The sequence below is a fragment of the Staurois parvus genome, unplaced genomic scaffold (assembly GCF_062004578.1).
Source record: "Staurois parvus isolate SC_StPar_1 unplaced genomic scaffold, SC_StPar_1.0 ptg000086l, whole genome shotgun sequence".
Lineage (NCBI taxonomy): Eukaryota > Metazoa > Chordata > Amphibia > Anura > Ranidae > Staurois > Staurois parvus.
Window position 1 is genome coordinate 6943711 of NW_028317882.1, and position 15680 is coordinate 6959390.

Here is a 15680-nt window from a genome sequence, read left to right on the forward strand (position 1 = left end):
TGAAACGTACTCCTGAATCCTGCGCTCAGTATGAAACGCACTCCTGAATCCTGCACTCTGTTCATAACGTACTCCTGAATCCTGCACTCAGTATGAAATGCACTCCTGAATCCTGCACTCTGTTCATAACGTACTCCTAAATCCTGCACTCAGTATGAAATGCACTCCTGAATCCTGTACTCTGTTCATAACGTACTCCTGAATCCTGCACTCAGTATGAAATGTACTCCTGAATCCTGCACTCTGTATGAAGCACACTCCTGAATCCTGCACTCAGTATGAAATGTACTCCTGAATCCTGCACTCTGTATGAAACGTACTCTTGAATCCTGCACTCTGTTCATAACACATTCCTGAATCCTGCACTCTGTATGAAACGTACTCCTGAATCCTGCACTCTGTATGAAATGCACTCCTGAATCCTGCACTCTGTATGAAACACACTCTTGAACCTTGCACTCTGTACATAGCACATTCCTGAATCCTGTACTCTGTATGAAACGCACTCCTGAATCCTGCTCTCTGTACGTAACGCAACATCAAACATCAGTGCATTTCACTGGACAACAAATATAAAAGAACAAAAGTTTAGCCTGAGTGGCTAAATGCTAATGTAAAAAGGTGTATTAATGAGAAACAATTGTCCTTTAAAAAATAAATGTAAGAACAAAAGAATCACCATTCAAAAACTACAAAGAGTGCAATAAGATATGGAAGAGCACAATCAGGGTAGTTAAATTAGACTATGAGAGATACATTGCTGAGGAGAGTAAAGAAAAATACAAAGATTTTTGTTCAAATATATTAATAGTAAGAAAGCTAGGTCAGACCATATAGGCCTCATAAAAGATGGACAGGGGAAGTTGGTCACAAGTGACAGGGAGAGGGCATCTGTGTTAAAGAGATATTAAATTAAAAAAATTAATATTGCAGCTTACTAATTCTTAGATGTGGTGACTGCATTCATTTTTTCTTTCTTTTATTTTAACCTGGTGACTTGGCTGGCAAGTCTGTTGTTTTTCAAAAGCCCATGTCCTGCAGATGAAACAGTTAGAGGGCTAAGACAAATCATTTTATCACTGAAAGGGGTGCTTACAATGTAAAACTCTTATCCTAGAAAGAACAACTGCTGTAGCTGGAGTTTGGTTTCAGTTTGTTTAGTGTATCTAAATCTGCTAGTCCATCTAACACTCCCCCCAAGGTGGTAATGGTAATAACATTATATTGTTTGACAGAAACCAATATTCAATGTAATACAGTACTAGTGTTTGATGTTCCATACCAGTACAGTGTCATCGAGTACCAGTGTTTGATCTAGTCCCCAGCCACACCAGAACAGTGTAATCTAATACTAGTGTCCCGATCCACAACCATGCCAGTACCAGTGAAATCTGGTAGTGAAATTAGGTAGAAGTGTTAGCCAGTGTCCTGAATGTCACCAGCCAGCACCAGTAACTGTGAAATCTAATACCAGTGTAAGCCAGAACCAGTGTCCTGATTGCTGCCAGCCAGAACCAGTACAATGTCATCAAATAGCACTGGTGTCTTGATTGCTGCCAACCAACACCAGTACCAGTGAAATCTAGAAACAGTGTCAGCCAGAACAAGTGTGCTGGATGCTACCAGCCAGCACCAATACCATTAAAACCTAGTACCAGTATCAGTCCATTTATTTGTTTCAATTTGCCAGCTACAATTCATATGTCATCTATAAGCCTTTAGGAAGACCTGGCTTCTAAAGATAATAAATAAATACTGCTGCGCTACCAGAGTGATACAGTGAATAACTACAGTATACTATATACCAGGGGCCTTGAATTATAATTTAGGGAGGTCCAGTTAGCAAAATTTCCTTCCAGCAGAGGTCCAAATCTTGTTAGCGATATAACACATCACAGTCCCCTGGTACATTATGATCTTTAGCATACCTTTCACACTGTAGTCCCCTCTACATCACAGTCCCCTCTTTAAAGACGTCCCACAGTGTCCTCTTTTCCCTTCACATCACTGCCCCCCTTTACATCACAGCGCCCCTTAACAAAACACAGCATCTCCTAACATAACACAGTACCCCTAACACAACACAGCACCCCTTAACACAACACAATGCTCCTAACACAACACAGCACCCCTTAACATAACACAGCGCCCCTAACAACACAGCAAATACTTAGCATAGACGGGATGTCTCTTGGCTGGATAGGGATGTCTCTTTGCTGAATGGGGATGTCCCTTCTTGGACTGGGCTGTCTCTTTTTCTGGATTGGGATGTCTCTTTGCTGGAGCCAACTGGGCAAAGCCCAATCCAGCAAAGAGACATCGCCATCCAGCAAAGAGACAGCTCATTCAGCAAAGAGACAGCCCATCCAGCAGAGACAGCCCATCCAGCAAAGAGACAGCCATCCAGCAAAGAGACAGCCCGTCCAGCAAAGAGACAGCCCGTCCAGCAGAGACAGCTCATCCAATAAAGAGACAGCCTATCCAGAAAAGATACAGCCGTCCAGCAAAGAGACAGCCCATCCAGAATGAGACAGCCCGTCCAGCAGACAGCCCGTTCAGCAAAGAGACAGTTCATTCAGCAAAGAAACAGCCCAGTCCAAGAAGGGACATCCCCATTCAGCAAAAAGACAGCCCATCCAGCAAAGAGACAGCCCGTACAGCAGAGACAGACCATCCAGCAAAGAGACATCCCCTCCAGCAAAGAGACAGCCCATCCAGCAAAGAGACAGCCCCTCCAGCAAAGAGACAGCCTGTCCAGCAAAGAGACAGCTCGTCCAGGAAAGAGACAGCCCCATCTAGTGGCTGCGGTCCGGATGGGCTGTCCCTTGGTCCGTATCCGGACCACGGTCCACCATTTAATGACCACTGCTATATACTATCATTCCTACATGTATACAAATGCCAATAATAAATGTTGTGATGTGATCAAAATGGGGTTAACCAAAATATGCACAGGAAAATAACAAAAAAACCCCAATACATTAATAATGTGCCAAAGAGATGTCCTTGTCAATCATATGTACAGTCTTTGTGCTATCTTTTTTCACTTCATAGCAGAAATCTATAACATAGGTTCATATCCAGTGCACGCATAAAAGCTCCAGTGCTGTTAATCCGAACGCCAGTGTGAGTCACTGCCGTGAACCATAATGTTTCATCTTAAGCACCTCAGTGCTCACAATGCTCTCACCTTATTACTAAGACCCACAAAAATGCAAGTTCTTATAGCGCATACTGTGTATCCACCAGGGTCTTCTAGGTATTTGTAGTGGGTTTACCAGAACCTCCTGTCCACTAGGGTGCCTGCTAGCATGCTTAGACTCTAATCCAGCAAAATGCATGTAGGCCATATAATACAATGACGGGTGCAAGGTGGTTCTATCGTTCTGATGACGTCCTTTGCCGGTGCGCTGTGTCCCTCGGACACAGCGGATCACGGAAAAAGCCGAAGATGTTGGCTCGGTCATGTGATCAGCTGTGTCCAATCACAGCTGATCACATGTAAACACGGAAATGTCAATAATCGGCATTTCTCTCCTCTCGAGCTGTCACGCTGACAGCTTGAGAGGTGAGGAGAGCCGGTAATCGGCTTTCCGCGGAGGGCACATGTACACTGATCATCAGGGCATTGATGATCAGTGTGCCCTGATAATCAGTGTGGCCCCAGAAGTGCCACCTGTCAGTGTCCATCAGTGCTAGCAGTCAGTGCTCATCAGTGCCACGTGCCAGTGCCCATCAGTGCCACATCAATGCCACATATCAGTGCATACCAATGCACATCAATGCCACATATCAGTGCCCATCTGAACTGCCTTTCAATGTCACCCATCAGTGCCAGTCAGTGCCACCTATCAATGCCAATCAGTGCCACCTATCAGTGCTGCCAATCAGTGCCACCTATCAGTGCTAGTCAGTGCCCCCTATCAGTGCCAGTCAGTGCTGCCTATCAGTGCCAGTCAGTGTTGCCTAACAGTGCCAGTCAGTGCCGCCTATCAGTGCCAGTCAGTGCTGCCTATTAGTGCCACATATCAGTGCCATATATCAGTGTCATGTATCAGTGTCATGTATCAGTGCTGCCTTTCAGTGCCCGTCAGTGATGCCTGTCAATGCCCATCAGTGCAACCTACCAGTGCCTCCTCACCAGTGCCCATCAGTGCCACCTATCAGTGTCCACCAGTGCAGCCTATCAGTGCCCATCACTGTAGCGCACACCAGTGAAGGAGAAAAATCACTTATTTACAAAATTGTATAACAAAAACTAAGAAAAAACTTTTTTTTTCAAACTTTTCTGTGGCTTTTGGTTTTTTTAAGAAAAAATAAAAATCCCAGAGGTGATTAAATACCACCAAAATAAAACTCTATCTGTCTCAAAAAAATGATAAAAATTTCATATGGGTACAGTGTTGCATGACCGCGCAATTGTCATTCAAAGTATGACAGCGCTGAAAGCTGGAAATTGGCCTGGGCAGGAAGGGGGTATAAGTGCCCTGTAGGCTAGTGGTTAAATATGCCCATGCTGTGTGAGAAATGTCTTATTATATTGATAATATTTGCATAAAATACATTTTCTTTTTCTTTCTTATTTTACAAAAAAACTTGTAGCAAAAAATTTAATCTTTAAAAGTTTCACCGTGCCTCTTAGCAATACCTCGGGGTGTTTGATTTCTAAAAAGTAGGTCCCTGGAAATGTGATAGGTAGTTAGGAAATCAGATGCATAATTTATACCCCTTGATAGCTTGAAAGCTCCTTGGAGTATCATTTCTCTGAAATCTGAAAAATGACATGGCCAGGAAGGGGGCTGACTATACCAGTCCTCAAGTGATTAAGGTAATGATGTCACAGGGGTAGGCCCTCCTGCAACACCACAGTTCATTAAAATGGGATCAAAAGTGGATGAAGGGAAGTTAATGAACTAGTAAGGGTCCATTGGGCAAATATTCTAGTTCACTCTATGCTAGGCAAGTCTAAAATGTCTACTTCAATAATCAAAAGTCAGCATTTGCTGTGTAGAATCAAAGATTACTAGTAATTTGGTGGTCAAAGGGCAAAACAATATAAATACAAGTTCTTTTTTGAAATCATACTGAAATATTTTTTCTTTACTAGTTAACAAACTAAAAGTAGTATTTTGTTTTAAACATAGTATTATAGCTTTATTGGTACACTTTTTGCTGGTGACTCTCTTACTGAGTTTTTGCTGAAAAATCATATTTATAGGTGAGAATAACAGTTCCAGTACATTGTCAATTTCCACATAAAATCTATCAAAATAACTTGGTAATTAAATGAAAAAAAACCCAGTACTTTCTGTCTATGTATGGTTATAGTTACAGAAGGTAAAATATAAGGGTAAACATTTTGTATATGGCGTTTTATTCTTACAGACACAAGCTTTATAATGGGTTGTTCTGTGAATTAGGCAGGTGTTAGGATATCTGTATCTTAAAAAGTGATCAAGCTTGCGATGCTGTGTTGAGGCTCATGAAACCACTCCTCTTCCCCCTCTTTCCTGCCACTTTTAAGTCTAAAATGAGAGCATATGCATTACCAATCAGTTCTAAGAAAACACTGTCTGTGACTACAAGAATTTTTCAGCCCTTGGACTAACTGCAAAATTCAGGTATCTTAATTATTTTATCTTGTTTTATATACTTTATTACTTTTAAAATGTTATGTTCCTAACAGCAGAGTAAGGATGATAAAATAAGACGTTTTCAGGGAAGGGAAGTCTTGGTAAATGGTCAGCTGACTAGGGCCCGAAAACCACAAGCATCCTGTAGTGGCTATTTTCTGGTGTTTGTTGGTCAAATGATCATTGGTGGACTCTTGTTTACCTTTCATTTATCATTTACGTCCAATTTTAAATCTGAGGCAGAAGAGTAAAAATATTCAATCACAGTATATCTTTTGTAAAGTCATCAATCATGATTTAGTTATAATCTTTCTAACATTTCAGTCCTAAATACTATAATTAACCCACTGTCCTTTTACTATAATGATTTCTTTAATAATTTTATTATTGCATAGTTACATAGTCTGGCTCCAAAAAGACAAAAGTCCATCCAGTTCAACCATTAAAAAAAAAAGAAAAAGTTATAATCCTATACCCACAGTTGATCCAGAGGAAGGCAAAAAAAACCCCAGCAAAGCATGATCCAATTTGCTCCTACAGGGAAACAAATTCCTTCCTGATCCCCCGAGAGGCAATTGGATATTCCCTGGATCAACGTTACCTATAAATGTTAGTATCCAGTTATATTATTAGGACATAAATCTTTGCTGGTAGTGTTTCTTTATTATTGACATGGAGGAGATTTACTAAAACTGGTTCACACAGAATCTGGGGCAGCTGTGCATGGTAGCCAGTCAGCTTCCAACTTCAGCTTGTTCAATTAAGCTTTGACAGTAAAACCTGGAAACTGATTGGTTTCTATGCAAAGTTTCACCAGATTGTGTTCTCCAGTGTTCGTAAATAACCCCCTATGAGTGTTTTTTTGAGGAAGAGTGATGAAACCATTGTAAGAACTTTTTCTCGCTTAACCACCTGTCTACCAAGGTACGTTTATAAACAGCATGTAGACAAGTGGTTAAATTAAATTCACAGCTGAGCATGGTCGCAGCATTAAGAGCCATCACAGGGGTTTCTGATAAAAAATTATCACTTTTATGGGGCTCTGAAAGTGTGCAAACATTCCCTGTCCATTACCGGTACTTGCGGTGGTTCCCAGGCTCTCCCATACCTCTGTGGAACCTGTGATTATGGGAAACAGCCTGCCCAGTGAGAACAGGAGGAATTTAGGGAACATCCATTCTCTAATCTCTCCTGTGACTAAGGACCGCAGATGTGTATTATATCCCTTCCAGGGTCACAGCTGTCATTCCTCGGTTAGTGTAACCAAGAATGCAGCTATTCAAGCACAATCTGTGCTTGAAAATCCTCACTGGAGGGCCAGGGAGACATTGGGGGTTTAAGAGATCCTCATTGTCTCCGTGAAGAGTACCTGTCACTTGCTCATGCTATCATGTAGGGGGCTTGCTAGCACCCACATGATAGCAATAAAGTTAAAACAGTGAAAAAATTGTAGAAAAAGAATTATATAAAATAAATAAAAATAGTAATAAAAAAATTGCTCCTGCAGAGAGCATCCCATCACCCTCGTACACACCCCATAAAAAAAACAACATAGGGTGAGCACAGTGTATGTAAACATCAATTGTGCCACATGTGAGGTATTGTCACAAACGTCAGAGTCAAAGCAATAATTCTAGGGCCACGATTAACTCTAAACTGATAATCTGTAATTGCTTATGAAGAAGTTTGGACACTTTTTTTTTGCAATCCCACGGGCACGTGCAATTTTAAGACTGGATATTTTTGGTATCAGTTTGCTTAAAATAACCCATCTTTTATATTTTCCAAAAAAAGTGTATAATATTGTGTTTGTTTGTACCTAATTTATTTTAGTAGATTTTTTCCTTAAATATGCCTTTGAGACCACCATTTTATTCTCCCTGGTCTCTGCTTTCAGAAAATATATACTTTTTGGGGGGTTACAGTAATAACTAGCAAAAAATGCAAATTACAGTATGTGTGCAAACAAATAAAAAATGCCCATATACATGTCAAGTGGTTAACATGTATATGATTTTTCAGCTCATTTTGGAATATCTTCCTGTAAATTATGTGAAATCTAATTTAGTTTAGTACACTACAAATACTAAGTGAATTAAAGTGAATCATATAGAAATTAAAATAAGAAGAAAACATCTTGGGGTTCTGAAAAAGTAATTTGTGTAACAAGGAAATGTCAGGTATGTCTTCACAGTTAATATTTTGAAATATATAGTGTGATAGATATACAGTGGGTAAAATACGTATTGAACATGTCACCATTTTTCTAGGTAAATACATTTTTAAAGGTGCTATTGACATGAAATTTTCACCACGTCGGTAACAATCCATTCAATCCACACATACAAAGAAACCAAAACAAATAAGTTCAGACATTAAGTTATGTGTAATAAAATGGAATGACACAGGGAAAACGTATTGAGTACATGAAGAAAGGGAGGTGCAAAAAGGCATGGATTAACCAAGACACCAACTGAAATCTATCAGTAATTAGAAAGCAATCCTACCCCTTGTCAGCGCAAATTATTAGCAGCTAGTTCAGTCTCAACTGATGGCCTATAAAAAGGTGTTTGATTACCAAGATGTCAAACAAGAAACATCTCATGGTCGGTAAAAGCAAAGAGCTCTCTCAAGACCTTCGCAACCTTATTGTTGCAAAACATACTGATGACATTGGTTACAGAAGGATTTCTAAACTTCTTAATGTCCCAGTGAGCACTGTTGGGGTCATAATCTGGAAGTGGAAAGAATATAATTTCACCATAAACTGGCCACGACCAGGTGTTGCTCGCAAGATTTCTGACAGAGGAGTGAAAAAATTATCAGAAGAGTTGTCCAAGAGCCAAGGACCACTAGTGGAGATCTTCAGAAACACCTGGAATTAACAAGTACAATTGTTTCAAAGAAAACAATAAGTAATGCACTCAACCGCCATAGCTTGTATGCACGCTCGCCATGCAACACTCCATTGCTGAAGAAAAAGCATGTTGAAGCTTGTCTAAAGCTTGCTGCACAACATTTAGACAAGCCTGTGAAATACTGGGAGAATATAGTCTGGTCAGATGAAACCAAAATTCAACTCTTTGGATGCCATAATACACACCATGTTCGGAGGTTTGGCACTGCACATCACCCCAAAAACATCATCCCAACAGTGAGGCATGGAGGTGGGAACATCATGGTGTGGGGCTGTTTTTCTGCATACGTTACTGGCAAACTTCATGCCATTGAAGGAAGGATGAATGGAAAAATGTACCAAGACATTCTGCCATCTACCAGGATGATGAAGATGAAACGAGGGTGGACATTTCAGCAAGACAATGATCCCAAACACAAAGCCAAGGAAACTCTCAGTTTCAAAGAAAGAAAATAAAGCTGCTAGAATGGCCTAGTCAATCACCTGACTTGAATCCAATAGAAAATCTATGGAAAGAACTAATGATCAGAGTTCATAGAAGAGGCCCACAGAATCTCCAAGATTTGAAGACTGTGTGGAAGAATGGGCCAAAATCACACCCGAGCAATGCATGCGACTAGTTTCTCCACACAGGAGGTGTCTTGAAGCTGTCATTTCAGTCAGGGTGTTCAATACTTTTCCCGTGTCATTCCATTTTATTACACATAACTTTATTTCTGAACTTGTTTGTTTTGGTTTCTTTGAATGTATGGATTGCATGGGTTGTTACTGACGTGGTGAACATTTCATGTCAATAGTACCTTTAGAAATATGTTTACCTTGAAAAATGGTGACGTGTTCAATACTTATTTTACCCGCTGTATACAGTATATATATATATTTATATACTATTATTAATATTAATATTTATATATTAGGTTTTATATGGTAGATAAACAAACCTAATGCACTTGTTAATATATACAAAGTAATTTTTACACAACGTTTAACAACAATTAAGCATCATGACCTACTTTTTGTCAAACTGCTGTTAAAAAAGAAATACAGCCAGTGAACTTTGGTTAGCTAACCCTTACAGCTGTTGTAATAACTGCGAGATGAATATTATTTTGTGCCATGCCCAGAGTTGGCCCAGTTTGTGTACTTATAGCACTGATACCTTGCTATTATGCAAAATAATAATAGTATCATAGTAGTTTAAACTATAAGCATTTAAATTACATTTTTATATGTTATAACTGAAAACAAGTTTGCCTTTAAAACAGGGTTAGCGTCTTTGGTACACTTTGACACAGTTTTTAACTCAACAGACAGACAGACAAAGATTCTGAGGTCTAAACCACCTCTTTCAGGATTCCTTGCTCTCCCTTTTGGTGAAGAGATATATTTATTACTTTAGCTGTAAGTTTTGGATCATTGTCCTGCTGCAGAATGAATTTGTGCCTGATCAGATTCCTTCTTGGTGGATAAGTATCTGCCTGTACTTTTCAGCATTGAGGAGACCATTCACTCTGACCAAATTCCCAACTTCATGGCAGATGTGAGCATACCTGTGGGAAATGTTCACCATGTATGACTGTTACCTGCAGACACTCATCCTAGCACCACTCTCCAGGCCTGGCGTGAACTGTCTTCTATTATAGCCAAATATTTCAGATTTGGACTCTTTAGTCCAGAGCACCTTCTGACATTTTTCTACATACCAGTTCTTGTGTTTTCACAGAAAGGTGAGTCACTTAGCCTTGTTTTCAAGACAGAGGTATGGCTTTTTAGCTATAAGTCTTCTATGAAGACCACTTTTGATGACATTTATCCAGACTGTAGATAGGTGTGAAAAGGTCCCATTAGTTTCTGCAAACCCTGACCTAGAGGTGCCACTGGACATCTTCTCATTGTTAAGGGAAATCAGCTTTATGGGTCTTTCATCTGCTCCACTGTTTCTTTTGCCAAGTGCTGCATTTTCAGTCTTCTACGTTACCTGTTTCTTTATGCTTGTGCAGAAGAACTCAGGCAGCATATCTGGAAACACCTGTCTTACTTGAGGATTCTGCCAATGAGAGATCTTGTTGTAAGACAACACTGTATTTTATTGCTGTGCTCAGTCTTGCCATTGTGTAGGATTTTTTCCATTGAACTGTCTTCTATGAACTCAACTTGTTAGTAGAGAATGGCATTTCCTTATCCAATTTCATTACTCCAACATGGATGTTTCTGATTAATTTAATGATAATATTAACCGACATGTAATCTTGTTGATCATTAGTACCTGAATGGCATAATTGTTTAATGCACCAGACCATATCCTGGAAAAATCCTTAACCGTGTACAGGTGTATCTGGGAGAATTAATGCTGATTTACAGGCAAAGGGTGGATGAGCCAACCCAGCATAGATCAGTTTACTGGACACTTGAAAAAAAATCAGCAAACTCCAAACATAGCACCTGAATCCAACTGAAGTCTATGGGAGTCAAATCCTATATATACTGTATTTTTTCTGGCTTTTTATAAGGCCAGTTTGCAATCTTTTTGTAAAAAATGGCATGGGGTAAAGTGGGCACTGACACAAAGGACATGTAAGAATGCAAATAAATATTTTTTGAAAAATAACACTCATTGAAAAGTGGGTCTCTTAATGAAGCTTAAAGGGCAAAAATAAAAGTACACATAAAAAAAGAAAATCACTTTTGTGGCTACTTGACAGATCCTTTCTGGATCCTAGGTGAGGTAACTGACCACATAAGGTCATGACTATATATAATCAATGATGTCAGTCAGCATCCTCGGCAGGGTTGTTGAGATTCAGTAGCTGCCTCAGGAGCTGTCATTTTTGTTTGGAGTATCAGCAGGACAGGATTGATATGGCACAGGGTGGTTGGGCTTCACTTATTGTAATTGACAATGGATATACAGTACATCACTGGATGACATGCTTGATGTTGGATTTACATTGGGAGCATGTTTGTTTTGAATAAAATACTTTTTCAGTTGTTTTTATTAATGAGTAACTATGTACACCTTACTCTTTCTCTTAGGGGTAGCCAGATAACTGTGGGCACCGTATGTTACTAGGGGCTTCCAGGTTCTCATAATTCCCCTTTGCAGTCCTCCAAATCCCACTGAGCCAGGGACATGGGGATGAAGCACTTGTCTCCGTTAACATGGGGAGGAGGTGCCTTGCCAGGAGCATCCCCTGTCATTTTAAGGGCTTGGTGCCTGGTATAGTTCAGGTGTAGGAGGATGCTTGCTCACTGCCCCTCCTTTTCTGGCCAGCTAGGCTGTATGCCTGCATAAGACCACACCATTTTTACTTTTTTTTGTCTTTTTTGCATGGGGTGCCCCTCAAATGAGAAAGATTTTGCAGGGGACCCCACACAAAGAGAAAAAAAATAAAAATGTGTGGCCTCATTCAGGCATACAGCCTGGCTGGCCAGGAAGAGGAAGGACAGTGAGTATGCACCCCCCCCGCCACCCCACTCCGGAACTATACCAGGCCCCATGCCCTTAAAACGATAGGGCACCTTGGCAGGTGGGGCTCCCTCCAAAGTGTCCCCATGTTGATAGGAACAAGAGTCTTATCCTCACATTCCTGCCCTGATGGATGTGCAGGTCTATGAAGGAGTACCAGAATCCCCCTTTCAAATTAGTGACGTGACTATTTGAATGAGTAAGGAGTAAATAAAAGTAAACATTGTCCCCTAATGTAAATCCAAAATCAATCACATGACACAGGGATGTGGATCCATTGTCAGTTATGACGAACAATGCCCTGACAACCCTACCCCACTGATATTTTCACTGGTACCCAGCTGGCTGCTGAATGTCAACAAACTGCCCAGGGATGCTGACATCATTGACCAAATATATTCATGACCATGAAGTCATCTGAGATAACTACCAGCTTGTTAGCAATTTGAAACAAGTCAATGGGCAGCTGAAGTCTGTCACTTAATGGTGATAATAATACCACCTCTAAAAGAATGATTTCTAGCTGCAGCAGCCAGAGGTTCAGACAGGCGGGTGAACTTGGCCAAATCTATTCATTTAATTTGCCCCGTTCGTAAACTGTGAAAAGCTTGGATTTGGGTCAAACCTATTGTTAACCTGAACATTAAGCTCATTCGGTCTAATCACAAACTTTTACTATTTTATTTCTCACAGTAAATTGTAATGCTTAATGTCATACATGGATTGGAATTCGGCTGGATTCGCAGGGACTAGTCAAATTTTGATCCATGTATGGACTGGTTAGTTTTACAGAAGTCAATCCACTGATCAGTGTATTCTGATGGTGGGAAAGGTGCCCTGCTGTCAGAATACAATGACTCAGTGGAAGGGTTTTTCCCCATCCACATTGATGGAGTGTGTAGATGGGGGAATCGGGTCTTTTATTTTGTCCAACCCACGGACTGAACAAAAAAATTAGTAATGTATGGCCTGCTTAACCTTACCACTTGCCGTAGTGTGAAAAGCAATGTGGAACTGCTAATGTATTCCCAAACCTGCTATTATCAGCTTCATTAACTGAATCTACAAACTATTTTCAACAGCAACTTACTGGCAGTAGCCTGGACTGTTGCTTTTATAACCTACTACTATTACTCTGTCAACTCATTGAAAATATTCAAGCACATATTTCTGAGGAAAAAATTATGCTAAGTGATATCATGTACCACAAGGATTGGGTTGGGGGCTCGTCTGGTGTTGGTACTGTAAATGTTATATTCTGTAAATGTTGACTGTTTTTCCTCAGTCAATTTACAGGCTCCTGTGAGGGCAACTAATTCAGCAACCTGAGCTAATTGCTGCCCTTGAAGGACCTTCACTACAGCCTGGTCATCAACTATTGCATAGGTGTGAGGGGTGTCTTGATCATTGTCCAGATCTATCAATGAAAAACATCAGTTAGGTAGCATCTTTTTGTTCATCTGAGAGATGTGGGAAATTGGCAAAATGTTCTTGTGATCTGGGTGCAGTTACAGTGCATTCAGAAAGTATTCATACCCCCTTAACTTTTTAAAATTTTGTTATGTTGTAGCCTGATACTACAGTTGTTTAAATTCATTTTTTTCTTTGAATTTATTAAAGATAGAAAACTGAAATATCACATTAACATACATGTTCAGACCCTTTGCAACAACACTTGAAATTAAGCTCAGGTGCCTCCCATTTCTCAACCTGCAATAAATTAAATTGACTGGACATGATTTGCAAAGGCACACAGTGAGGCCTGTAAGTGGTGTACCGGGTGGGCTCCCCAGGATACAGTGAAGTCATGAATGAGGAAAGCAACCCCAACACCAGCTTTTGCCACAAAAGAATTTTACTTAGATGTGGCACAACCACAAATGCTGGAAACATACAATAAATTTACATACACCCAGCCCAAAGACTGAGATCCTTGTGCTGCACAGCATGGCGCCTTCTGATGGATGAAGGTAGAAGGTGAAGTAATTTACCTACTGGCGGGCACAAATAAGATGCCACACCTTACCTGTTATTACCCTAAAAGAGCAGGAATCAGTGTATGGGTGTACGGTATGGGCTAGCTAGCAGTGCAGCACAACAGCTTACAATCTTACACAAATCTACAGTATTCCCCCTCCCATAACTGGTCCTGTAGCACGTGCCTGAGTATTCCTTCTGAGCAAAACGCCAGTCTGGCTTGAGTTTGTAGGATTTTATCAGCTCTCCAGTGTGAAATGTCACTTTAAGTTGTGGAGTCCTTCCAATAATCAGTAACAACACTTGTGGCCTGACACAAACAGAGACCCTAACTAACTATAGGCCTGGACTCAGTCTCAAGGTCCCAACACTGAAATGAGGTGCGTGCACGATCTTATCGACCCGGGTCTGCTTTGTATCCGCTTGTGACTCTGAACAGAACAAATGTCTCTCCAACAAGCATGCAGTCTTGCCGTATATGTTGCTTAGTTCCTCTGCTCTCATCAGCCTTCCTGGCAGCAATATCATCAGCATTCCTGACATCAATCTCATCAGCTTCCTAGCAGCAATCTCTGGTTACTGAGGGACGCTTTCACACCTGGATGCCATCAGATTCTCAGCTCACACGGCCCCTTATTCCCCATGCTCCAAAACATGGCTTCTCTCTCTCCTCTGTGTGCAAAACCCCACCTCTTCATGCATATACAAACCCCACCTCTTCATGAATATACAAATATCTATGCAGTCTGAGGCTGTGTTAGAATAGCAGTGACATCTTGTGGCTAAACCACAGAATGTCAGTCAAAACATTAATTTATCACAAGTGTAATAAAAGCGCCACACCCTTAATACTTTAAAGCAGCAATTCCACCTCAAAGAAACCAAATAAATTTCTTAGTGCTATAACTTAAATAAAGGAATGCGCTAAAACCACAAACTATTCCTAATTTAGTGTAGAAACATTAGTGCAAAAGATATATATATCTATTCTCAATTAATATAAAAAAATATCAAAATTCTGTGCAAAACTATTTTTTAGTGCATAAGTAATTTAAATAATTAAATTTGTGAATATAAAAATTGTCCAATTTTGAATTTCTTCAAATGTCCAAACAAATCCTTTTCAAATTCAAGTGCTCTCAAAGAAATTGTGCCAAAATCCACCACCAAAGTAAGGTTGGGTAACTCTCACCAGAGCTCCATGCTGATCAATCTCTAGATCAGCAAAAATCACTTTTTGCTCTGGGAGCAGATGCAATAAATCAACTTCTCAGGTGTGATGATCAATAGCTACACAATCATCCATAAGGTAGGTATCCACCACTCAATATAACGGTTCCAGGAGCATTATATCACTCTCTCTTTTTATATCTTTCCACCGAGGTCATGTTTGGGAATGAAAGAAAAAATCATGGTGCAGCCAGTTTTTTTTTATAAAAGTATCCAACAATTTAATAAAGATTTACACTCACAAAAAGGGTGTCTTCACCGACACCAGTATAACAGCATAAAACAGCAAATGGTATAACAGTCTCCTGCTCCCCGCAAACTCACTACAGCGCTCGTGACTCAATCCTCTCCACAGACGTCAGCATCCAGCAAGCCAAGCCCTACTAGTTTCATCATGAATGACGTCTTCAAGGGGCGCCCCAGTAGCCCCAGTAGCCAGGATTGTGTGTCTGAGACC

The 15680-nt window shown here is 40.3% G+C and overlaps 1 protein-coding gene across 1 annotated transcript in view; it reads left to right on the forward strand.

The window, feature by feature from the left end:
• The first annotated feature begins 5518 nt into the window (after positions 1-5518).
• Positions 5519-15680, forward strand: part of ZAP70 (zeta chain of T cell receptor associated protein kinase 70) — a 174544-nt gene continuing 164382 nt past the window's right edge. The window contains exon 1 of the mRNA XM_089670009.1: positions 5519-5621. The gene's annotated coding sequence lies outside the window, so the exon portion shown is untranslated. The remainder of the gene's footprint in view (positions 5622-15680) is intronic.